This window comes from Rhinolophus sinicus, chromosome 3 (assembly GCF_057876585.1).
Source record: "Rhinolophus sinicus isolate RSI-liver-muscle chromosome 3, RSI-T2T, whole genome shotgun sequence".
Classification (NCBI taxonomy): domain Eukaryota; kingdom Metazoa; phylum Chordata; class Mammalia; order Chiroptera; family Rhinolophidae; genus Rhinolophus; species Rhinolophus sinicus.
The window spans coordinates 67,099,886-67,127,009 of NC_142503.1; the positions used below are offsets into that span (position 1 = coordinate 67,099,886).

The following is a 27,124-nucleotide window of genomic DNA, read 5'->3' on the forward strand; positions in this document are numbered from 1 at the left end:
CCAGGCACAGAATTGAGCCCAGGCGTCTGCGGGGATGACATATGTGATGAAGGAAGCGTCTTCAGTTTGTCTGAGGACACAGCATATTGTTGGGTATACAGGCTACCCAAAGAAGAGAGTTGTAGTAACTTTTGTTGAGGTTAAAAATATGTAAATATAATGCTGCTTTTCAAAATTTTACCTAATCTGTTGATGTTAAGAGTTTAGCGTAATGTGACTAGAACTCTCCTTTTTTTCTCTTGGTTAACCCTCAATGTTTTTATTTCAGCACCATTAGTATGTTGCTAGGAAGGGAATGGTTTAGAGCAGATCTCTAGGATTTGCTTACTAGACATTGTATGCCCAAGGCTTGGGCTTCCGTCTTACCCACTATAAGTATGTTCAAGTGATTATTTTATAGATGACATTGTAGATTAGGGAGTCCTACATAAGATATGAAAAGAAAAATCCATTCCTCTTTTAACTTATTTTCTATTCATCAGTACATCATTTCCCAATACAGTAAGATAATATTCAGCAACCCATTTATACCAACCAGCAACAAAACAAGCAACATCTATTGTTAACTTTTTACAAATGCCAGTGGTTAAAACTAAAAGAAATCAAAATAGGGACTATATAAATGATGGCAATTTTACTAAAAAAGACAAAGCTTAGACACACACACACACACACACACACACGAGCACACACAAGCGTGTTTGTGCACACACACGTATAAAAGTACACTGGGTGTACTAAAATACATCCCATGGCAGAAACTCATAATTATGGTTATAAGCAGAAGATAGGGTAAATATATTCTTAGTATATTCAATTTTGTTAGAGTTTTTGAACAAGAGACTGAAAAATATTACATTTACCAAAAGCAGTGATGTCTAAAATATGTTTTTAAAATTAAGGGAAGAGGAGAACTTCCCTGCGTCACCATCCAGGTTAAAATACTGTGAATTCATTTTTCAATGTTGGACCCTGTTCTCTTACTACTACTCTCATACTACTTTTTTATGTTTATATATAATAATATAATATGTAAATACGTATTTATAAATAGTTATGTAATTAATAATTACAATAAAAAACTGCAAACATATGTTATTTAAAAAACATTTCTGAAAACACTTTAAAACTGAACCCTGTGAAAAATGTACAAAATAAACAAAAATATTTATATGCTGCCTCAGTCACTACTATTATTTACTTAATTGTTTATATCTGTATGCTCAGTACATTTGGAAATAATTAAGGGCAACTTATCAAAACACATAGTACAACAAAATACATACCAAAAATACGTGAAGAATTTGTGGCAAAGGTAAATAAGGGTAGAGATAATAGAATAAATTCAAAAGTTATACAAAATACATTCCCTGGAGTATAACAGCTAACATCAAGCCTCTAATTTGGTAGTGCACTGTCTATAACAGTAAAGCCAGAGGAAAAACAACCAGTTACTTGAGGCTCAGCTTCCAAAATATGAAGATAGAACAGTTCTCGAAGAAGCATATTTATCGCTCAGATGGACACCAAAGATAAATATCTTCCCTAGACAAAGTGGTATGTTTTGTTTCTGCTATTGTTGTTTTACACACACACACACACACACACACACACACACACACACACACACACACACACCTCTGTACTGCGGGTAGGACATAGACAAATTTAGGCATGGAGGCCATAGGGTCTCCACAGGGCTATGGGAAAATCATACCATCAATCACATGAATGCATAGATAGTGAAAGTTTTAAAGGTCTGTAGTAAAAATAATGCCAACAAGAACATTAGTCTAAAAAATATGTGCAGCCCATTTTAATCATACTTCTTGTTGTTTTTTTCTTAAAGTGTGTATTTGTGTGTGAATGTGTATATTCTCCAGTAAAGCACCCACAAACATTTAATAATAAAAGATCACAGCACATATTCTATTGTACATGTCAACTGCTGGAGACAAAGTCGTTAACTGTTGGAAGACATGTACCAAAAGGCAAAATATGCCTTTGTTTTAGGAGTAGCTGGTCTGAAGTCATTCTTTCTGACATTAATTACATAATTAATTCAGTTAGCTTAGAGTTTAAGAAAATACATTCCTGTCAATTACATTAAAGAGGATGTGTATCTTTCTATTTTTTCTATAAAGGACAGGTTTCCAGTTCAAGCAAAAGTGGTAGCAAGTTAAGATTTTTCCTACCAAACTTGAATTTTTAAAAAAGTATAAAAATATGAGTATTGTATAAAAATCAATAATGTATCTACATTGATTCCAAATAGCTCTCTTCTCGGGTAATGTAAAGTATGAGATAAATTTAGAGAGTATTCTGAAAACATCTTTAATTACCTAGATCCATCCAGTCAAGAATAATGTCTAAAAATAGACTTTTGTTTTATATGGGTCAATAAGTTTCTTTTTTTAAATTAAACTATTTTGAATTTTGGTTCTTTTTAACCAAATAGTACAGCTACATGCAGCCATAATTGAGTTCAGGTCACTGAACAAAGGACAAAGTCAACGAAAGTTCCACATTACCTAAAATGATTCTTAACAGATATTTCCACAAACTGATGAATATTATGAGATCAGTAATAAAATCATCATACTGTGAGCTAGCTTACTCTTCAAATAGAAAAGTTGATAGCAAAAGCCAAGAATACTAATTGTCAAGAACAGAGTTTACTCAGCATTTTAGATGGGATATCTATTAAGTTAAAAGGACTATAATTCAGTGTTTAAAAAATGAACAAATTAGCTAATTCTTTCAGCCCAACTCTTACTCCATTCTCCTTTGTTATTTCTAATCTTTCAGGTCTATGCTTAAATGTCACTTTTTCAGAAACCTTTCTTTAACTAACTAAACTAGAGTTCCTGATATAATTTCTAGTTATATCTTTTACCATTATATAGCTTTTTATCAGGAATTACATCTCTATACTGTTGTATAATTATGTAATAGCAGTAGCCCTATCTCTGTAAACTGCCATTCTTGTGAGGGCACTTCTGTCCCCATCTCTCTCCCTCCCTCCCTCTCTTCCTCCCTCTCCCTCTGGCTTTCTGTTGTATCCTCATCACCCAGTGTAGTATCTGGCACTAGGAGGCACTAAATCAGTATTTGTTAAAAGAATGAATGAATGGATAAATAACTGGATCAAAGAATGGGTGACCGGTTTAATATGCATGCACTAAAGAAGTACTTATGAATAATCACTTCGTTTTCCCAGTTCCAGGGCCCTGCATTATCAAAATCAAAAGAAAGCAATACTCAGACTGTATCATTGAATCTTACTATAACATGAAGCAGGAGTTGACAACTCAGCTGCATTGAACAAATCAACTTCTACAGATCACATTATTTTTTTTGTAGATTATATTTTTATTGGGGTTTGCTCCTAGGCAGATCTTTAAATTTCAGTAACAGGGAATGAGGTCTGAAGTCACTGAGAGTAAATTAGTTAGAAGTATGTCATTTCTTGAACATAAAATAGAAAAGGGAAATTTCATACAATTATTTAAGACCGATGCTGGAGAGATAGGAACAACATTGAGCGTGTGCTATGTGCTAGCTTTATTCTATATAGTTTCACAGTAAATTAAGAAGTGGGAATTATTATCCCCATTTAGTGGCTTGAGGAACTGAAATTTAAATAAGTCAATCAACAAAATAACTAATCAGTGGTTAACATGTGGAATTAAAGAATACAGGGAAACATCTATATGACTCTTGCAATGCAAACATGAGCTTTTCACTACAACAAATGGCCTCCTTAAGAAAAATTACAATTTCAATGTCTATTTTATTATTCTAACCAATTCGTTTTAATAAATATATGCATGCTGTTTGATAGTAAAAATTAAAAATGATTAAATAGAAGTTATCTTGACTAGAAAAATGCAAGAAATATAAAAGCATCTGAGGGGCTTGTACTTTTAAAGGGAAGGCAATAAAAATGTGTATTATGCAAAGAAAAGAAAAAATGAATAAATATTTATAGAGCTACATAGAAATGCAAACATTTTTATGAGTCTATTTAGTAAATATTATCTAAACAATGCAGCAGCCAATGCAACCAAAAAAAGACAAATACAGCTGCAATGGCAGACGTATACATACAAGGTATACATATACATAAATATAAACACTGGGTTATAAAAGGGCCTGCATTATATGATTCATTATAGAGATAAGAATAGCGATAGAGAAATACCATATTTAATCAATTCAAAACTGCTGATTTTGCCGCTCCTTTCCCTGTTGGCTCTCAGATCCATTCCCCACCCATCCCTTGTTCTGGAGACCCTGCAAACTCTATAGCCCAGGCTTCTTGCCAACTGGCTTCCTACCTATCTTTCCTACTTCTATTTGCCTTTTTAGCTTTCTAACATTTTTCTAAGCAGTTCTCTATTAATTTAGTTCTGTTGAATTTCCTGCGAGCTCTGTTTCCTGAATGGACATTAACTGATGCTCACATTGTATTGATGTCCTAACATCTCTGAAATTGGAATGGATCTTATCATTTTTGTTGATGAGACAGCAAAACTGATTTCTTTGCAATTGCCTGTGTACGTGTACCAAAACTTGCAGAATAGGGGCCAGCAGCTTAAAGAAAGATCTAAGTGAAAATAATAGAACACTCATTTATGAAGCAATGTAGCATCTATGCTCTTGTAGTTAGAGCAGATATTATTCGCCCCTGTGAGACAAAAGTAACTCAATAGAGCTGGCATTGCATGTAAAGATAATTTAGAAGTATCTTAACCAGTTTGTTTTGCTCATTTTTTCAGTATGTCCAAGTGTGATATATGAATAAAGTATTTGCTAAATGTCTGAAAAAAAACCCTTTCAATGCATAAAAATAAAAATATGCCATAGGCAAACATTTTGTCATAGCTTTAATTGGCAGCATATTTCTTTTTTTCTTTCTTAATGGTTCATGACATAATGGGGTATCTTACAATGGATGGTATCTTAGATTGAATGAAATACATAATATATATAGGCCAGTCACTAGAAAGATTATTTCCAAGATCAGTATAGGGATTTCTATAACTCTTTAGTGGCTTTATAATTTTACTTCCTTCTTTCTGATTAAATTATTATAATGTCAAAGTATTGTTCAAGTGTTCTTTTACAATAAGAAAAATCTATTTTTAAAGACGGTATATATATTATCAAAATCTATATTGGAGGTATAATCTGGGATTCTTGCTTACATGGCAGAGTATGCATTGAAACCTAGTTCGCTAATGTTTCTTCTCTATTACTCTCTTAGGTTAATTGACACTATAGCTCTTAAATCAAGTAGCATTTCTTTTTCTCATTAAAGGACCAACAATTACTGACATTTCCTTTTTATGTCAAAATGCTTTGAAATGATCTCTTGGCTAATAAGTAGGCTATATTTAAACTTGAATATTATCCAATAAATTGATCCTGGCAAAGGGATGGACCCCAAATCGGGGTGTTCAGCAGAATATCTCAGGAAACAAGATCATGGTAAGAACACAGGAGGGTACATACTGGGCCATAAACTGGATTCGAGGTGAGAATAAAAATGACAGGTTGAGATCTCCTTAATAGTATCCCTATTTTTCAGGATGGTGACAGAGACATAATATAGGAAGTGGCATGTATATAGTAATTACAAAATTCCAGGCACTGTTTGAAGTACTTTACATATATTTCCTCATTTTAACTCTCTAAAAATCCAGTACTAATAGTCTTCAACTTATATAGACTAGTGCAAGAAGCCAAAATTACTTGGAGAAAGGACAATAAATATGCATAATTACACGATGTAAACCTATGCAGTTTTCATAGAGATTGGCCCTAACCTTAGTGCCTGCCATGTATTTTAGACACCACAAATTATATCAAATCACTGATATTCTGAGAACCGAAATAGAATTTTTTCCCTTTAAATCTCCTGGATGCAAAGGATCATGGTTACTGAAAGGACGTGGTTCCACTCTATCAGTATGTTCATAAAATTAATTTTTGACAGAGAGCAAGTTGGAAGCTATAATCTCTTAAAAACTAAGCTCAGAAGTGATATACCATCCCATTTGCCATATTTGATTCACTATATAAACGAACTAGTACAAATCACAACAAGGTGTAGATGCTGGGAAGCATTAGGGGCCATCCTTAAGGCTGGTTACCACGTAGTTCTTTACTTGGAATCCAAAGATTTGGGTTAATACAGTTATTTGGGTATTTGGGGAAGATAAAATCCCACTCTTTTCTTACCCTCCCCCCAAAGCTCCATAAGTAGAAAAGATGACCCTTGCCCTTCCATTTTAGAGGTACTGTATACCCTCCTGATTTTGTTTCATCATTGGGAGACATACAGTAATAGTGTATTTAAACAGTGAAGTGATACACTGAATATCCCCTTAAAATCTTGAATTCCACTGCTTTTCTGTGTTCTCCAGTTAAAGCAATCAATTCAGCAGAAAAACCTATTGTTAATCAGAAGTTGAGTTAGTTTTCTTAACAAGAGGAGCTGAAGAGAGTAGCAGAGCAATCGTACCTATACCTCTGAGATGCCATATTCTCCATTCTTGTCAAAATTTCCATTTATCCTCCTGGGATCCATGAAATAGTTGAGCTCTTCAAGGACTTACGGATTCCTCTTTGATGTTTTCCTGAGAAGTTTTCTATGTGCTTCAAGACAGAACATTAAATTGAGTTAGCCCCAAGGCCAGCCTACACACTAGGCTGATGATTTACATGCTGTTCTTTATTCAATCTGAATTAGGTTAGTAGAAGTGCTGTCCCCTAGAATGACAATTAGGCATGTAACTTACTATTTGTAGAGAGTTTTGTATAATGTAGACCTTACTTTAAGTTTACTCACCTTGGCCTTCAAACATGGTCAGACCTTACTTTAAGTTTAAACATGACTTTTTAATAAGACACACATACATTTTTTGATGTATTACCAAATACAATCAATGTATATGGTTTTAGAATAAGCTCACCATCGGGGAGACTGAGAGCAAGAAAGGAGTATTTTTGTGCTAAGCTTTAATGCTCAGTGACTACTTACATTGAGCAAATGTAGTTCAAACATCAGCCAGTCTATTCTTCATTCATTTTAAGAAAATGGCTCTTTTTTTACCTTATTGATTTTCTCTGCTTATTAGGGATCACTTTACCTCCCTTTGATTTGTTTCTCTTACCGACTTGACACTTCTTGTAGGTGCTTCACTTCTTACTAATGGCAATTGCTGGCTATTGACCAAATATACTATGACTACTGAATCGAAACTTTTTACATCATCTTAGCTCCATATTGGTAAATGCAGTTTTACATACTCCAAATGAACTCTGTCAATAACATTAAGAAATGTAGGGACCAGTCAGGACAACACCATAATAAAAATGTCCAAAATTACAATCAGTTTAGATCGCTCCTAATACTATATGACAAGATATTTTTGCTTATCTAGAATTAAGGAGATGTTTCCACAAACATTTATGTATTTAATATCTGTGTTATTTTACTGGGATTTTTATTCCACTTTGTAATAGAACTGCAAAAATAAAATCAATCCTATATGGCAACTGTTTGGTCACTGACTAGGCAAACCAAAAAAAAAACAAAAAAAAACACACAAAACAAAACAAAAAAAAACACTGATTTTTGTTTATTTTTTTCTTAGATGCTGAATTTCACAAGCCCAACTTTCTCAAGGACAGTAATTGCTACTTAGCCCACTTGTCAATAATGAGTGATAGAACACTATGTATTACATCCAGTGTTTCCTAACCTGTTTCTGTGACCTACAAGAGTTACTGACTTTTCATTTCCCCCCGCCCCCAAAGACTGCATTGGTAATATAACATATTCTACAGACTATGTGACTGAAGCAGAACATGAAAATACATCCCTTTGTGAAATGTGCATGTTTTGGAAACATGGAAAGTCAGATACAGGATGGATGAGGCCTAAGAAGTGATAAGAGGGAAGTTTAAAAAATAAAAAAATCTACAAATGAAAAGGTATCCTATGGTTTTTGTCATGCTTTTCAGGGTCCCAGAAACGATAAATGTATCTTACAACAGAACCCACTAGCAGGAATTGGAGGAAATACAAGGTGCAGTACTGTATGTGGAGACTCTATTCGTATTCTTATTTTGATACAGACACAGACCTTTTTCTTTCTCTGCTTGAGCATAATACTACATGATCATTTATATGGATGAGATAAGTCAACACTTTCTTATTGATTTCCTTTCCCATTCTCCTCAGTCATTTTACTGCACCTTTACTACTCTCCTTGAATTCCTAGCCTTCCTCTTGACTAATACCCTCACCTTGGCCTTCAAACATGGTCAGTCCTTTCCACTCAGAAACTGGACAAAATTATCAATGTATTTCAGCTTCTACTTCTTTATCTTCTTTTGACATAGACTCTTGAGAGTAATCTATAACAACTTTTTTCACTTTTATGCCTCTTAGTGAGTCTTAAATCCATTGCATTGTATAATTTTTTTTCCTGTACTACTCCAGTGAAACTACCTGAAATTGACCTCTGGATTGTCAAATAGACTTTTCATTTTTCACCTGCTTTGATTTCTTTGTGGTAGCTATCTTCTTGGACACTTACTCCTTTTAGTTTAACTGGTAGTACTATTTTGATTTTCCTTCTTGTCACACACTGTTATTTATCTGGCTGGTTTAGCATTAGTTTTCATCTGTTCTCTGGTCAACAGAACAACATCTTTCTTTCTGCTACAGTCTTTCTACAGTTCCTTCCATGATATCAACTATACAAAATTATTTCTCCAGTACTAAACTTTCCCCTGAATTCAAAGCTTATTTTAATTTACCTCCCAAACTCTGAACATCTGTACAGTTCTCAAATAGAAATCTCAAGTATATTAGGGACAGAACTAGTAATAATAATAATAATAATAATAGTAATAATATTATGATAGAAATAGTAGCACATGTCACATACATTATCTGTTTTAATCTCCATAATAACCCCTTGAGAGTAATTAGTCTATGTATTTTACCATGAACAAGACTAAGAATCAGAATGATTAAGCAACATGCACAATGCCAAAAAAACAACAACAAAAAACAGTAAGGGCAAGTACAGGGATTTGAATTGATTGCTAAATTCTACTGCTTCCAAAACAAAATTTACATACAATAAAACCCACTTTTCCACCTTTTTTAAAGCTCACTTAATGACTTCAGCATCTATCCATCACTCACATTTCAAATCCAAGAGATAGCTCTGACCATTCCATCTCCAATAAACACATTCAGCTTGTTTGAGTTTTGATAAATGGATTCCAAATATGTTTTTTAAATTCCTTGCTTCCATTTTCTCTACTGTAACTCATATTCACAGATTTCCTATCTCAATTTCTACTTACTACCTGAATTATCATTCTTAAACTTAAGCCTTTTCATATCATTCCCTTGAACAAACTCTCAATTTTAATTGCACACAGGATAAAGTCCATACTCTCAATCCTCTCACTGACACATCCATTTTTATTTCTAGTTGTATCCCTTGTCACTAAGCCTCATGCCTTTCTGGCTGTAGAGTCACCCCATCGTTGTTTGGTGTGTGAACATGCCACTCACTTTCACACCTTCCCTTATTCTTTGTCTCATGCTCTGCCTTCTGTTCTTATTCTTCATCCCTGACTAGAAATCCAGTTCCTCTCTATCTGTCACTGATATATTTGGATTTGAATAGGTCAGTCATATGTCTATCTCCCAAAATAAACTGACAGGTTTCACGGCAAGAGTTAGGCATTTATTTTCACAACTCTTCTCTTTTTTCCCTAGGGGCCCCATCATCTAAAGCTTCTTGCACATGAAAGTTCAGACTGAAATTGTTGTTTTGTAGCTATGGTGGGATAAACAGAGTAAGTTTCAAAATTCATATATGAAGTTTTGAGATCCTGGGAAGAACATAAAAATGAGAATAATCACAATAACCATCTTTCTTATAAATTACAGTGTGACAATGACATATGCAAAATCCCACCACAGTATTACACAGTAACATTTCAGAACACTTATAACATGAAATAGATCTTTAAAAAATTTTAGAAATAAAACATCGCATACACAGGATAGGAGATCAGATAAGTATAACACTTCTCAAAATCCATAGCAATAAATATTTTCTAAAAATTAAGGACAACACAAGGAAAATATAAATTTGACAGAAAAACATTCAAATAATAAAAGGGAAAAATGCAATGAATAAAAGTTTTATTTTAGCAAAATTCATAAAATACAAGAAAAGAATGCATGACAAAGCCTAACAAACATGAAATGTAACATCAACTAGGATAAATAAAGCAAACAAAAGTCTATTACAATACATGTAAATTAAGGTTTAAAAACTTACAGATATTATTAAAGAAAAAAGGAAAGTAAATCCAGTTATATGTAGTTTATACTAGTAAAACCTAAAAATGAGCAAGTAATACATAAGCAAAAATATAACAGATAAAGGAAAACAAATATATTATAAGATTGTAATTTTATATTAGATGACACAGTACTCAAGAAAAAAGTCTTATTTTGCATTAATGGGAAAATATAAATCTTTTATAATGGAAAAAGCTGTCACACTATTAGCATTTATAAACACATGTCCCTTTAATGTAGCAGCAAAATAAATAAAACAAGAGTATTAGAAACAAAAATTGTTTGTTACCCTCCCTCCCTTCAAAAACAGATTCATATTAGAAGGCAATAATTTATTTACTTTAGAATTTAACAGGGAAAGGAGACAAAGAAATGATACAAGGGATTTGAATATTCTTAATATTCCTATAATTTTATACTATACTTTAAATATATATTATTTTTAAATTTAAAAAAGATTATTTATAAAATCAGTTGTCTTTTCCACAAAAATAATCTCAATAAAATTTCCAAATAGCAATGATATAAATCAACATTCTCTAATTTCAATGCAACAAAAAATATTTTAAAAATTAATGCAAAACAAAATTTAAAAGATCAATCCTTTATTGTTTTCTAAAATAAAAAAATATAAAAATAGACTAGTTAAAATTAATACTGATGAAATACTACTGTATGCAGTAAACAATGTATACCTTAATTCCTTTAATTAGAAAGATAAGATATAGAGAATAAATTATGCATTTAACTTAAGAAGGTAAGCAAAAAGCAATAAAACATCAAATTAATTTAGGTGGAAGCTAGTAAACTGGATTTTAAAAGAAAATACCCTCAAAAAAGATACATGTAGTCGCACTTGTTTATTTTCATTTTTGTTGCCTACTCTTTTGATGTCATATCCATGAAATCATTGCCAAGACCAACGTCCTGAAGCTTTTCCCCTATATTTTATTTTAGGAATTTTATAGCTTCACGTTCTACACTTAAGTATTTAATCCATTTTGAGATGACTTTCGTATATCATAGAAGGGCCCAATTTTATTCTCTTACAGGTAAATATCCATGTCTCCCAATATCATTTGTTGAAGAGACCACTTTTCTCCTTGGGTGTTATTATTGCCCTTGTCAATGATCGAGTGAACATATATGTGTGGATTTATTTCTAGACTCTATTCTGTTCCATTGGTCTATATGTCTGTCTTTATGTCAAACCATACCATTTAGATTACTGTAGCTTGATGATATATTCTGAAATCAGAAAGTTTGATGCCTCTAGCTTTGTTCTTTCTTAGGATAAATTTGGCTAGCTAATCACGGTCTTTTGCGATTCCATATGAATTGCAGAATTTATTTCTTGTTTTCCTAATTTTGCAAAAAAATGATTTTGGGACTTTGATTACATAAAACTTAAAAACTGCAAAGGAAACAATAGAGTGAAAGGCACTGATAGAGTAGGAGAAAATATTTGCAAATAGTGTAATGAGTTTATTTTCAAAATATATAAGTAAGTCCTATAACTTAATAACAAAAACAAAACAAAACAAAACAAACAAACAAAAACTAATAACCTGACTTAAAAATGGGCTAAAGAGTTGAATAGACATTTCTCCAAAGAAAATATACAAATAGCCAACAGGTATCTGAAAAAAGTGCTCATCGTCAGTAATCATCAGGGAAATGAAAATCAAAATCACAATGGGATACCATCTTACATCTGTCAGAATGGTTATTTAAAAAAGGCAAGTGTTGGTTAGAATGTGGAAAAATTAGAACCCTTGTACACTATTGGTGGTAATGCAAAATGGTGCAACCACTATGAAAAACTGTAGGAGGTTATTTATAAATTTTTAAATGAACTACAATGTGATCTAACAACTCCACTTCTGGGTATGTATCTAAAAGAAATCAGGATCTGAAGGAGATATTAGTACTCCCATGTTCACTGCAGCACTATTCACAATAGCTAAAATGTAAAAACAACCGAAACACTCATGGACAGAGATGAATGGATAAAGAAAATGTGGTATATACATGCAATGGAATACTACTGAGTCTTTAAAAAGAAATGTCTGCAATATGCGACGATATAGATGGACCTTGAGAACATTATACTAAATGAAATAAGCCAGATATAGAAAGATAAATATTGCATGATTCTACTTATACAAGTTATTGGAAATAGTCAAATTAATAAAATCAAAGGCTAGAATGATGGTTACCAAACACTGAGGGGAGTAGGAAACAAGGAGTGATTAACTGACAGTTATAAATTTTCAGTTAAGTAAAATGAATATATATTCTAGAGATCTGTTGTATAATATTGTACTTATAATCAGTAAGAATGCATTGTACATTTAAATTTTAAGATAATAAATATCATGTTAAGTGTTCTTGCTACATTAAAACAAGTTAGCATGACTAATAAGACTAAGAGCTGGAATTTTGAAATGACCAACAAATTAGACAAACTTCTAGTAAGCCTGATAAGGAAAAATAATAACAGATATAAAAAAATAACATTGTCCATATGAATATAATGGCAGATAACAATAAGATTAAAAATTATAAAGGAACAACATTTTATTACATTAAATTTAGAAATATATATAGAAGAAATATATGGTAGCATAAACTACCAGAGATGATTGAAAAATGTAAAATATAGATAGATAGGTAGATAGGTAGGTAGATAGATAGATAGATAGATAGATAGATAGATAGATAGATAGATATAAACCAAATTATAAAAAATAAAAGGAAAAGTTAATGATCTATTTTGTTTCTTATTCCATATTATTTAAAATATTTAAGAATATAGATTTTTTTGAAATGCCTTGCAATTTATTTTAGAAATGTTACTGAACCCTGACACCTAACACTGACAAAAATAGCACAAAAATAGAAAATCATAGATTCCTATCATTTATATGGGTGCAGTGGATTTGCATTTTACAAGAGGATTAGGTTCTGAACTCAGTCTCTAAGGGGAAAATCTGTTTAATATTTGAAATTACTCCTGAAAACCCCTTAAAATGCTCATAACAACATAATATTTTGTTTTGTGTTTGTAAAGCAAGTCAATATTATATCACTTGGTATGTACACCATATTACAACAGATTAAAAATTTGCTTTGCATTTAGGGGCACTGCTGGTTAACAAACACATACATTTAAACATTAGAAAAAAAGAGTCATCTTAGAAAAGCTTTCCACAATGACAGGCGAACAGAAACAGAGTTCAGTTGAATGGAGAGATTCCTATCTTCCTACACCATGCTGATTTCAGAGCATAAAATTCTTAATGCAATTCATTCTTGTTTTTTTAATTAAAAATCTGTCCTTTATATTCAATTAAATATTTTCCTGAAATACCGTCTCTGGAGTTCAAAGGTAGTTGCTCTTAGGTATTCAAGTTTTCCCCACCTTTCCCCTCACCACAAGAAGTTAACAAGATTCCCTATTTGAAAAAAAAAAAAAAAAAGTTTCATTTATCCTAATGGGAAACTTTCACCAAATCCATGCTTTTCTGTCGAGCCATCTCAATGATAGAAATTTCAATAGTGCATTTGACTTTATAGATTGCATAATGAATTTTTGGAAGAAGTGTGGATGACAAAAGTACATTACATATGGCACAGATAGTGTATGCTCATATCTGCAAATTTGCAAAGTTAAATTGATAAAAGTTGAACAAAAGACATAAATTTACTACACTAATTAGGGAAGATATGCTAGAGGAAAAATCTTTTAAATTTGATTCTAAGAGCGGAAGAGGCAGTCAAACGAAAGACTGCATCAGGATTGACCCAATGAATATTGAGGTGAGAGGAGGATCTAGATATAAAACCTGTAATTCATTCACATTGGCCACTAAAAATTTAACTCTTTAGTGTCTCCTCCCAGCTCTCAACGATGTTACTTCTATTAATAAAATCAAATTATTTCTTTACCTGAACATAGTGGGGGATGAAGATGGGAGAATGGCAGTTCCCGAGTACAAAAGACTCACAATATATAATGGGGAAATGGGAGTGGCTTGGGGTTCACTGGCTGTTATCACACTTTTGAACCCCAAAGGTCATTGTCCCAATGTCTGCTCTATATTAGTATAAAAAATGATCTTTTGGCTCATCAGAGAAATAGAAAACCAGCACAAACTATGTATATTTCTTAACAGATATATCTGCTTTGCCCTTTAATAACTCAGTTTTTAAATGAACATTTACAAGTTGAAAGCAGTTATATTTTCAACATTTCTTGTATCCTTTTCTGATGAACAATTCCCTTCATAGGCATTTTGATTTCATTACAGAGTGATCTAAAATCTAATTTGAAATTTCTCCTAATTCATCCATTAGAGATACACCTTTATCTTTAACAAAAGACCACATTCTAATGATGTCAGATGAACGTTTAATCTTGCTTTAATTTGAATATGGCAAGAATCTGCAGTTTGCAGACACTCAAAATCTGTTACTCCAAAGCATAACCCTGCAAAATCTGCAAGATTCTTTTCCAGAATGAGTTAAATTTCCCAAACCTAAATGTTTCTTCCCTCACCACCTCTTTTTCAATAATATACTATTATTACAGGGAAAGACTTTTCGTCATTATGTTGTACAAAGATTTTTTCAACCCATTCAGCTTAAAAAAAAAAAAAAAAGAGAGAGATCTTCGTTTTCTCAGATTCAAATATTTTGAAACCCTAACCCTGAAGATGCATTTACTCTCATAGGCATTCTTGAATGAATATAATTTAAACAATTTACTTTCAATTTAAAACTCTTAAGAGCTGAGTTTAGAACTATTAAAAACTCACTCAAGTAACACTGTCCCATTTTGTTAGAAGTACTCTGTGAGGGCATTGATTATGTATAAAATGATATGAGAATATTCTGACTTGTCAATATATAATACAGAAATGTTCCACACAATTAGGCATTCTTTTTGTACCTCTTTGGTGGAATTGTTTTAAAGAGAATCTATAATAGACTATACTACATGGGATTTAGATTTAACCAAATAAAATTAAGATCATGTATCCCCACAGTAACTTATTTATTATTTTTATTTTTATTGCAGCTTGGTGATTTTCTACCTGTATCATATGTAAGCCCATACATTGTTATCATTTACTGTTTTCCTTTACAAAGACTGGCAGAGAAGTTAGATGGGTGATTTCAGTCCAATATAATTCAGTAATGTTGTTGAAATTAGCTAGTGCAGATTACATTACATGGGATAGTTTTACGTGTTATTTGGTCATATGAATAACAAGATTTTTAGAAAGCATTTACTGAAAGGAAATTAACTTAGTATTTGCAAGCCTTTAACCCAATGTTGCACAACAGCATAACTCCATCTGTATTCTTATAGCATCCCCTAATTATTTTCTAGAAATTCATTACAATTTTAATTTTACTAAATATATGTTATTACAGTAGCTCCTTCATCTGACTGTGAGTGCGTAAAAGTTGGGACTATATCTCATTTAAAATATCAATGTCTAACACAATAGCTTATCTTCAGAGCTAATTGGGATAGTTTTAGAAGCAAGTAAAGGGTAGCAAATCAATACAAGAAAACTAAAGGGAAAAAATAAGAGCACAATATCAAAAAACATAATGGTATTAAAGTAGCCAGACTTTGAAAAATTCCAGAATTGGAAACTAGAATGCTGTTTGTTGTCAAAAACCATGTCAAAAATGAGCAAAAGCAAACAAATCTAGAGTCACTATCCACTCCTCATCTTTGTTTCTGTATCAAGTCATTTTTTTAAATTCAATATTCATATGAGCTTTGCCTACACCCTAGTCCATGTGGCAGAAAACATGGCTGAGTTTTTACATGTTTAACCATTCAATAAACATTCCCAGGTATGAGTCAAATCTTAGTTCCAGTTCTAATTTCATTGTAATGGGTTCTGAGTGGTTCACTTTGGGTCACATGCCCCATTAGCTGTCAGGTGTGGCCAGAAAGTGGGGTCAGACTACTCAATGGCCATGGGAAAGAGAGTGTGAAGCAGTTCCCAAATGGGGGTGCTGGAGATGTCTAGGCAGCACTCATATAGGTTTGATATAAAGATGAATGAATGAATCACACTACAGCATAAAATCCATTTTTTAACAGTTCTCATCAACAAGCTTTGATTGATACATTCTTGGAATGGAAAGTATTTTTCCCTTAGTGACAAGCAAAATAATAATTAAAGCAATTTCTTATGATTGACATCATTTTTGGATACTTGTTTTCCTTCCTTTTCTCTCTGCTGTATTTGTCTTGACTTCAGATTAGCAAGGAAGCCTTTAAAGTACAGAATTGGTGTTTCATCTTTTTTGCTACTGTTGTGAGGGACTATGTAGTTTCCACAGGATGTTCAGTGTATGTTTTTAGAACTGCTTTAATTATTCGTATCCTCCAGTGATTCATGTTGAACAAAGATGTTTGTTAGCAAAACATAAAAACAGTGCATATAACAAATACTTGAATTTCCAGTTACTACTTCCCTTAACTCCCTTTACCTAATTTAGTGATGCTTTCTCACAGATTCAATAAGATATATTAAAATTTTAATTAATAGTTCTAATTTTTAGCGCCTCTTCTTGAGGTTGAAGTGTGCTAGGCCAAGATGCAGCCAACTGTAGGGTAAGTGTCTTCAATAATATAAGTAAAACAAAACCAAGAAGCATGCCAGGAAGTGAGTGATTAAGCAAGAGGCAGATTCCATAAGCAGGAGAGTGACGCTGGGTAAATATCTGAACTTTATCATGAGCTTGTGGCTTGTGTTTATTTCTTTGATGTACCAAGGTGTGTGGATGGATCACCTGGCTCCATTTAAAATTTTAGGTATATGATAATTTCCTCTCTATCTCACCTTTAGAGCTCACCCAGAAGATTTGTACACATTCTGGAACATTCCTGAGGTTACAGGTTAGCTGGCATAATAATTTTATTTTACTGTACCCTTTCTACAAAATCAAAATTAGGAGTTTGCAATAGTGTTTGTGGGAGGAAACTACTTCTTTGAAAACCTACCTAGATTCCCCTTCTTGGCCTGTCAGTGCTGATGGTCGGGGATGATAATGAGCTCGGGAGTCTGAATCTCATTAGGATTTCAGAAGAAATTTTATATAGCAAATATATTAGATGCTGAACTTTCAAAGACAAATTCTTATTTTTTTTAAAAAAAGCAAATTTATGTATTTGTCCTATAATCCTTGCCATTCTTTGATATCCTTTCTCATCCTTTGAGATGAACATTATGCATATGTTACCTAATTTTCAACTTAAAAAATGGGTTTACTTGATAAAACAGGAAGAATCTTTCAATGCCGCTAAGTAACCTTGCCAAAAGTGGTTTTCATATCCCAGTTACAGATTTCATTATGGCTTAAATGATCTCAAATAGTATCATATTCATAAAATCAAAGTTGGTTGAATATATTGAATAGTTACATGATCTCCTTTTAAAATATAAAGTTCATTTAATTTTTATAGTTTTCTTCTCCCTGAAAGAAGTTTCAATTTAAAAAAAAATCTAAACCCCTTATGGACGTGAGGGAGTAAATCTTTACTATCCAATTATTTGCTGAGGTATAGTACTACTGACAGCTTAGAAAATACTGTGTAAGGAAACAGGGCCCAATTTTAAAACTCAGATTTAAAGCTTTTCAGTAGCTTTTGTCCACTAGAAAAAATTATACAATCTTTCTAGACATTCCTTTTCTCTTCTACAAAATTGAAGAGATTACATTTATTTCTACGGTCCATTATAGTTCTAAGATTCTATAAACATATGGAACTCTATGTAGTGTTAATGTTTTCTTTCAAATAATATAAGTTGATTAACCTGAAGAATTTGCATTATGTCTATCTTATTTTTCAGAGTTGTGATACATGAATAAAAGAAACATTATGAATATTATTCAAACTTAGAAATTTTACTTTCTTCTTCATTCTGTAAACTAATCAATATTTATTGAACACCAACCATGTGTAGGTATTCCTGTTAAATACCAAGGTAATTACAAATTCCTGCCTTTATAGAGCTTACACAGAAGTTTTGTATTGCCTATCAATGAGTTCTACAGCTTATAGGTGTGTTTGATTTGGTCTGCAGTGCTGATTGCATGGTGTTTGTTATTTTTAGATATTTATTTATTTTTTATTTGCTAAGTGAAAGTGACTTAACATAAATATATGCATTTCTGGTTTATTTTGAAAAAAAATCAACTTACGTGTTTTATTCTTATATGATGAAAACTGACTAAAAGTACAACTTCTACTTTTAGGTAGGACTATCATTCCCCACTTGATTATATATGCATTTACCTACTCCTCCTGGCCTCATTTAGTTTTCATCCCTGGTCTATAAACATAAAAGTAGTTGGGAAAATATGTCACTGAGAGAAGACATACCGAGCTAAGTCTGCTGTGAGAATTGGCTAAGATAGCCAACATATATACCTAAGAGATAATTTTGTCAAGAGTTAGGCCTAAAGAACAGGATAAAGACATAATACATTTGATGAGCTTTATGAGAATCTAGGATACAAGACAACTTAATAATTTGGTTTATAAGCCATTTCACATCATGTGGATTCATTTTTGTGTTAGGTTATTTATCTATGTATTGAGCCTAAGGAAACTCTATGCAGGTAATTTTCAAATAGTAAAAATATTGGAGTAAATTCTGGCCATTCCTTCATCTTTGAATTCTACCAAAGTGTTCACATAAGCCTTTAGAACAAGCTTAAAGAACCAATAGGAAAGAAGGAAGAAGTGTACAGAGAATAGTAATATTTATCTGAGCAAAAAGAGGAGGAAAAAAGGAGAAGGAAACGGCATACGTAGAGAAAGAAAAAAAAAATCATGATAGAGAGATTAACAAGGGCTACTTTACCTGCCCAGCTAACACTTGGTAGATATTTTGTTTATGACCAGATTTAAAATTGCAAGAAAATAAAATAACAATTTTAGTTTAAAAAGAGGTACTACTCTAAATGAGTATGCAAATATTAATTACGTTTGGTTGCATGTTTTTGTTTAACTTATGCTTTGCAAATTTCACTTACCATTAAAAAACATCAAGAAGTTTGTAAACAGCCTGAACAGCCATCACTGGGGAGTTGATTAAAATTATTATGGAAAACTTTGTAGTAATAAAACCAGAGCTGAATTATCTTTCAATTAGTCAAACTACGCATAGTGCCTAAGTCCTAGAATATTTTTATGGACACATGAAAATGCGTTAATTTTAATTTCTTTTAAAGTTAGAGGAAACAAATATAATAATAATAAATAATAATAATGATTCTAGCCTGGATTTACTCATCTTTATACAAACATAGTCATAAATTATAACTTTTTTTTTTTAATGGAGAAAGAGGCCAAAAAATGCAAAAGTGCCCAGGGCTAACAAAAATCATAAATCAGCCCTGAATAAAACACTATGATAAATATCATGGCATAATGTGAAATGATCTCTAAAGTATTTTTAAAAACAACAAAAAGAAAAGCATATATAAATGAAAGTTTTATATTACTTGTATATGACTATGTCTGGAAGATGCACAAGAAACTGAAAACATTATTAGTCTTTGAGAAAGGAACTGTATATTGGTGAATAGGGATGGAAGAGAGTTTTCCATTAAATATCCTTTAGCACATTTTGAATTTTGAACTGTGTGAATTTAATATCTATTTGAAAAATAAAGTAGATTTTCATAATATGGAGGCAATTTCTCTTTAGGAATCATTTCTCTCGCTTGCATGGTATCAAGTATATTCATTCAAATTAATGAACCATTTTTAACTGCAATGATTACTATCCAGATATAATATGTTCTTTTTGCAATGAAAACACAAGTACGGTATCTCCAACAAATTGCAGCTTTGGCCTCAGCTCAATTAACAACAAAAAAAGGCAAGATTTGTTCACAAAAACTTACATATTCAATTTCCTTGCTGAATTTGGTTTTCTTTTCTGAGGTGTCTGTCTTGTTTCTCGGCTTTATAATTTGAATTTAAAACTTCACTCCCTCATGCCTCTTCCTAGTATCAACCACCAAACCCACACTGCATTGAAGCGGCCCTATAGACATCAGCTGCCAACATATCTGTTACAGATGATAAACCCCATGGCCCTTTGATCCCAACTCCTCAGTGCCTCAGTAAACGCCTATTGCCCAGTAAGTGCTGTTTTATACCCACCTGGTGACACTATGCTAAGGAAAACTGGGCAGTGCTCATATAGAGCCAGTTACAACTGCCTTGTATGAAAAATATTGATCTCTTTCCATTTTCCCTTCAAACCTGATACTGACTTCTTTTAGGTTTATTGCCAATACACTATCTTTCATCTTATGAACACTAAACTACGGCAGAGGATGAAGTATTCATTAATACAATCCTCCTCTATGAGGCCTAACCTTCTCTCAAGTGTTGATGGAAATGAGTCAGAATCAAAGGTGGTGTCACTCTACTTCATACCTGGCTCTGCTCTCAAACACTGCCCTCCTGGGTTCTCGCCTGTACTTCCACCACAGTCTTGGGCTTACTTCCCACAGTTATTATTCGCTGGGCTGGGCTCAGCTGCAGCCAATGAGTGTCATTTAGTACGTGCCTCCGCTCTATCCACTTCTGCTTTTCCACCAACTGACACAAGCATTTTTTTCTTCTCATCTTCAATGCAGAGAGACTTCTATACATAATACCCTAAATAAAGGCACTGGCATACATTCCCTTAAGAAATAATTCACTGGAAGAGATGAGGAAAATATTTACATAAAATAATGCCATAGGAATAATGTTCTAGTTAAAGGGTAATTTTCCAATTTAGTAAATACATGATAAACCATTAAAATTCATGTTCATAAAGAGATTTAGACAGATAAAATAAGTTATGATATAAATACTAAAATAAAATATAAATTATATATACTCTACTATTCTAAATATATAAGCAAAATTATATATGTGTATGCCCACAAATACATATATAATGTTGGAATATTAAAAGGAAATTCTCAGGGTGGTAGAAACATTGCTTCTTCACACTGTAAATTTCCAAACTTCGATAATATGAATGTATCACTTTTATTACTAGAAAAATTCCATTTTCATGACCCACTGTAAGAAATACCTGACAAGGATGATTTTTATTTAGATTTATTTATCTTTTCTTAGATATACTTCTTTTCATTATTTTTACTGGGTATTAAAGTCTAACAATGCTCCTCCTTATTCCTCATTATTATTTAAACTAGGTCTATTTAGCATCAATATTGTGTCACTTCAATCTTCACCCCTAATTTTTTGAGCTTCCTACATCATAAATCCCACTTCACACCCGACATTTCCCACCTCACACTTCACAAATGTAATAGCCTTACAACAGCATAATTGTATTTATAAATATCCAACTTCTCACTTCCCACTGACATTTCAAACTTCACATTTCACATATTATATTTCGCAAATGGGAAAGAGTATATTTCCATTTACAACTCCCTTGTCCTTTACCTTTATGCTCTGTTGCCATATTTTTATTGGCACACACATAAGAGTGCCCTTATTATTTTAGAAGGCATTAAAGTCCTTTTAGTAAAATTAGAAGTTGAAAAAACAGATTTTTGTATTTACACACTGATTTTCCATTTCCACTTGCTAATTTCTCCTTCCCGTAAATTGTAATTTCCATCTTGTATCACCTCCATTCAACCTGAAAATACATTTTTTAGTATTTCTTGTAGTGCAGTCTGCTTGAATGAGTTTCCTCAGCTGTCATTTGCTGAAAATATCATATTTTGCCATATTTTTTTAAAAATATAACTTTATAGGATACAGATTTCAAGATTGATAGCTTTATTTTAAGCACCTTAAAAACGGTACTGCGTTGTCTCTGGTTTCCATTGTTTCTGATAAGAAGTATGTCTTCATTTGTATTATTGTTTTTCTGTATGTAATGCATCTTTTTTTCTAAGGCTGTTTTCAAGAGTTTCTGATTTAGACTCTGATATTTGTGACTCTCCTGTGATTCTGACATGCCCAAATATGGTTTTCTTTGTATTTATCTTGCTTATTACTTTCTGATCTTCCTGGAACTGTAAGTCAAAATTTGTCAGCTATCATTTTTCAAAAATATTTCATTGCCTCATTATACTGATTTTTCTTTGGGAGCTCCAATCCACATATATTGACTTGTATAATACTGTCTTGTAAGTTTCTGGGGTTCTGTTCATTTCTCTTCAATCTTTTTATATTTCTGTTCTCAAGACTGTAGAATTTCTCTGTATCTGTTTCCCAAGCCCTTCTAAATTGGCAAGATTCAATCTCCAAACTCTGTCTCCTCTAACAATCAATCTTGTTAGGGCGTGGTTTTAAGCTTTGTTAAAGTGTGTCTAAAGTGGGCCTCTCTCTGGGTGTGGACTTTATCATAAAGCAGTGATTCATCCTGATTCCCCTGTTTTCAGGAAGTGTTAAGGAGCCCTAACCAGTATGTCTGTCCCATAATTCTAAAGTCCCCGGCTCTGCTAATTGTGTGCTACCTCGGTTCTCCTCTCCCCTCTGCAGCAGCCACTATGCCCTTGGGTGGCCATGCCTATGGTTGTACTGTCCAGCGCTCAGGCAAGAACTTGTGGGAAACCCCTCTCCACACATGAATTTTATGACCTCCACAGATTACTTCTTTTAATGCCCTGCTTCATAGAGTCCCATCACTTCAAAAGTCTAGAACTCTAATCTCTGCCATTTAGATAGAGAGACTTCCATATTCTGATTGAACTCCAGGTCACTGCACTGCAGCTAGGAAATTTTCCCGAGGCAGAGAGCCAGAAAAACTGGGACACACCTTGTTTCTTTTCTCTCAGGAACCATAGCCCATTTGTATGGTCATTTCCTTTTAGATATTTAATGCTAGTATTTATTCGTGCTCCTCCTTGACTATGTGGTGCCTACCCCAACAGCACTGCTCCCTTCTAAGTTGTCTCTATGGCATTCCAAGTCTGCCTTCACATTCTAGCTTTCAGCATACATTCTTTTGGCTGTCTGGTTTGGTGATTAGTTCATACTCTCTTTTCTGGACTATTTAACTCTGTTTCCTTTTGGACTTTAGAGTATAGATAGTCCCCTGATGTGATGCCACTCAATGTGTAAGAGATTCCTTCTGTCAAATGTGACCACTACAATTGAGCCAATCTCCTGCCTTCTCGCCTCATTACTGGACAAGCAAGGGGATTTTGACAACAGGGCATTCTTATTGAGCCTTGGTCTCTATTATTTAGATTGAAGTGAAAATGAAATGCCTATCAATATAACTTGTTTTCTTTTTACTTGCTAACATAAACATACTTTGGCTAGAGACAGAATATGTCTATCTAAATATTAAAATTTCCAGATTCCTAACCTAGAAATGACCATGTCATACTTCTCTCCAATGAGCTCCATGTCAAGAGCAAAAGATGGGGCTTTGAGTAATCAATTGTTTTCATTGTTTAAAAAAACAACAAAAAAAGACACACATGGCTCATTTCTCTTCATGCTTATTCCCCATTCCCCTTCCACTCCTCACACTGCCTCAGGAAGTTCTGACCTTAGATTTAACATAAACATGATCTAGACATGATCCCAGAAGAACGAGAGGTGTCTGGAGTAAAACTGAACTAAACCTGTGGCCTGGAACCAAGCCTACACAAGGTTAGCTTAAATCAATCTCAGCCTGACCCAAAACATGTGAGAAATAAATGCTTATGACACTGGGATCTTTTTGGTTATTGTTTATACAACATTATTCTAGCAATAGCTGATTGAGACAATAAGCTAGACATAAATCATGAAAACTCTTAATTAGGAGAAGATAAAATGCTGCTAGACTGCCTGGATTCACTGCCCCGCTCTGTTGTTTTCACTCATATGGATTTTTGCCAAATTGATTACCCCGTGTCTCAGTTTCCTTGACTGTAAAATACGAATAATAATGTGTTTTCTTAATGAGGATTAAACAACGATAATCATTTAACATTTGATAGCATGATATCTGGTACACGATACTTAATCAATATTCAAAATTATTATTCAATACCACTGTTGGGTTTGGATTTTACTCAGGCGGCCAGTGGTTTTTAACTATATTTCCAAGAAAGACTGGTGTCTGTCATCTGAGGGGGTTCCCTGATAAATTCTAATTTATCAGGGTCTTTTCCCAGTATGCAGATTAATTTAAGTAAATCAATATAAATTCCACATTCTAAGAATTTTTCTCCCCTATATGTTTTTAAATCTCTAGTGATTGGCACAACTTTTAAGCAGTCTAACTGAAAACTAGTAAATGCACAAGTAGTAGTATTATTAATTGAACAAATTCAGAAATGCCAATTATACTTTGTTTGACAACTTGTCTTTTAAATAGACATGCGTGCTCAAAATTTTCATTTTATATTACACAGGCAAAATATTTTCTCCCAGGAAACTTGTTCCCACTTCCTGTGATGGAACTGAAAATATTGTTTCATAAAGCTTTACAGATAATATGGTATTCTGCAAAGCACACATTAATTTGCAGGTGCTGTGCTGCTTAAGATCACGGTTGTTGAGGACTGAGAGTCTTTTGGAAGAAAATCTATTTGTTCATTTGTTATTTTAAGAGAGATCTGAGCTTGAAAGTTTACCCTGGCTGTAATCAAAGGTAGAAAGGGCTGGGAGCAAAGAAGACTAGTGTATAGTCCTAGAAATATAAAAATAATTCCTTGTCAGAAGCAGGGAACAGAAAACAGTTGATTAGTAAAAAATATGTTAGGGAAGTGAAGAAAATTTGACAACATTTGGATGCAGGTGGTAAGGGAAAGGAAAGACATTCTTAAACATTAGTGTAAATGAAAATTACCCCAGGAGCTTAAGAAAAATGCATACATAGTCCATATCCCCACTCCCAAAAATTGCGCTCAGAATTTCTAGAATAATGACCTGCATTTTTAACAAATCCCATTTCTGATACTAATTCAGGTGGCGGAGAGTCACATTTGGAGAAACATTAGAACAAGATATGCTCTCATCATTTGGAATCATTAATTTGACTCTACTTTCAGAATTACTTAGCACTTTGCATGTTCCAGTTACTGGCAAGGATTGCTGCTGATGGGAAGCCAAGGATAAAGGATGGTGCCAAGATTTTATGCCTAATCACCCTGGAGATGAATAACGCTTGTAATCAAGATGAGAAACACAACAGTAAAATGTGATATTGTAAGGAAGGAAAGATGGTGCACTTTTTTTTTTTTTTTTTTTATGTGTTGATATTGGACTTTTTCAAAGGGTGGAAGTGAGTGGCATTAAATACCAACCCTCTTCCATGTATGGCTCTGAATAAGGTTGTGACTAAGGGAGACAGGATATCCAAAGAACCATCTTATTACTGATAAATGCCAGGTTGGAAGCTGAAGTTAGGGCATGTCACCAATGGTCTTCCTCACACTGGAACCCAGCATTAATTAAGATGCCTAGTCCCTACAATTCTACCAGAGTAAGTGCATTACTCTATTACCCCTAAAGACATTATCCTGTCCACCCTACCTACAATAGTCCTTTACAATTTTTTTTACTGTAGATCCTGTACTTGTCATTTACAACATATTTCAGAATTCAGAATGAGCCCAATTGTTTATCTCCATATGAGCCTAAGTACGATGACAGCAAAGATCACATCTGATTTGTCTACTATCCCATACTCATAACTTCACACAGTGCTAAGCAAGTAGAAACTCAAAACCAGTTTTTCAGTGAATAAGTTTTTTAAACAGAACAAATATTAACTTTGGCTTCTGGTCAGGTTTTTCTTTTTTTGTTGTTGTTGTTGTTGCTGTTGTTATTGTTTGTTAGTATCTGTTAAGACCAAAGTTCCATGTAAGATGTCAAAGAAGGTAAAGAAGACATTATTCAAGACTATAATAGACCACAAAAGCCAGAACTCTGAGCTCAACTACCCAAACACAAAGAGATGGAAGCGATTTTAAGAGTTGAAGTCGGGAACATCACAGGCCACCTGTGTTTACTAATTGGCCTTATTCAAAGGAAAAGTTAACTTTTTCTCTTAGCTTTGTGATAGGAGGAAGTTCTACAAGTTGGAACAAGGTGCCCGCCTAAGTTAGGCACCCACCTTTCCACAAAGACTGCAAAGATAGGGGTGCTATTTTCTGCCTTGATTACATTTCAAAAGAATGTCTCCCGGTCCTTAATACAGTCCTGGGTTGTAAACCTGGCAAGAGCTTTTTAAAGGATTTATTATATATCTCAAAAGGGCAATGGATGAATTTACAATTACAAATTTTCTACAGTAAATACTCCCAAGAAAGGAAGCGCAGGGACCTGGAGACTGGAAGACATTTGTCTAAAATTTGTACCTGAACTAAGAGAAACGTCAAGCCCGTCTTCATTGTGTTTCTGCAGTTCTACACAAAGCAACTCAACAGTGAGCTCCCGCTCTCTCGAGGTTTCCTTATGCAAAGAGTTTATGAACATTTTACACTATACATTTTTGTTTACTTTCTTAATTATGACCCACCCGTAGAGCTCGACTCAGCTCCTTCTGGCAGAGCGTGTGCGCACCACGAATTCCGCGCCTGACGTCACTGAACGCGCCTGACGCTACATGTTAGCAACCGAAAGCGTCCATAGCAGCAGTGGCGGCTGAAATGTACGAACTTCCGGTTTTCCCAGCAGCT

The 27,124-nt window shown here is 33.3% G+C and overlaps 1 long non-coding RNA gene across 1 annotated transcript; it reads right to left on the reverse strand.

Annotated features, from left to right (window-relative positions):
- Positions 1–27,022, reverse strand: LOC141570679 (uncharacterized). Its single transcript, XR_012494980.2, has 3 exons — positions 26,965–27,022; positions 6,530–6,663; positions 1–102 (listed from the first exon to the last, which is right to left on the reverse strand). It is a non-coding gene; the product is annotated as an uncharacterized LOC141570679 (long non-coding RNA).
- Positions 27,023–27,124: the final 102 nt, after the last annotated feature.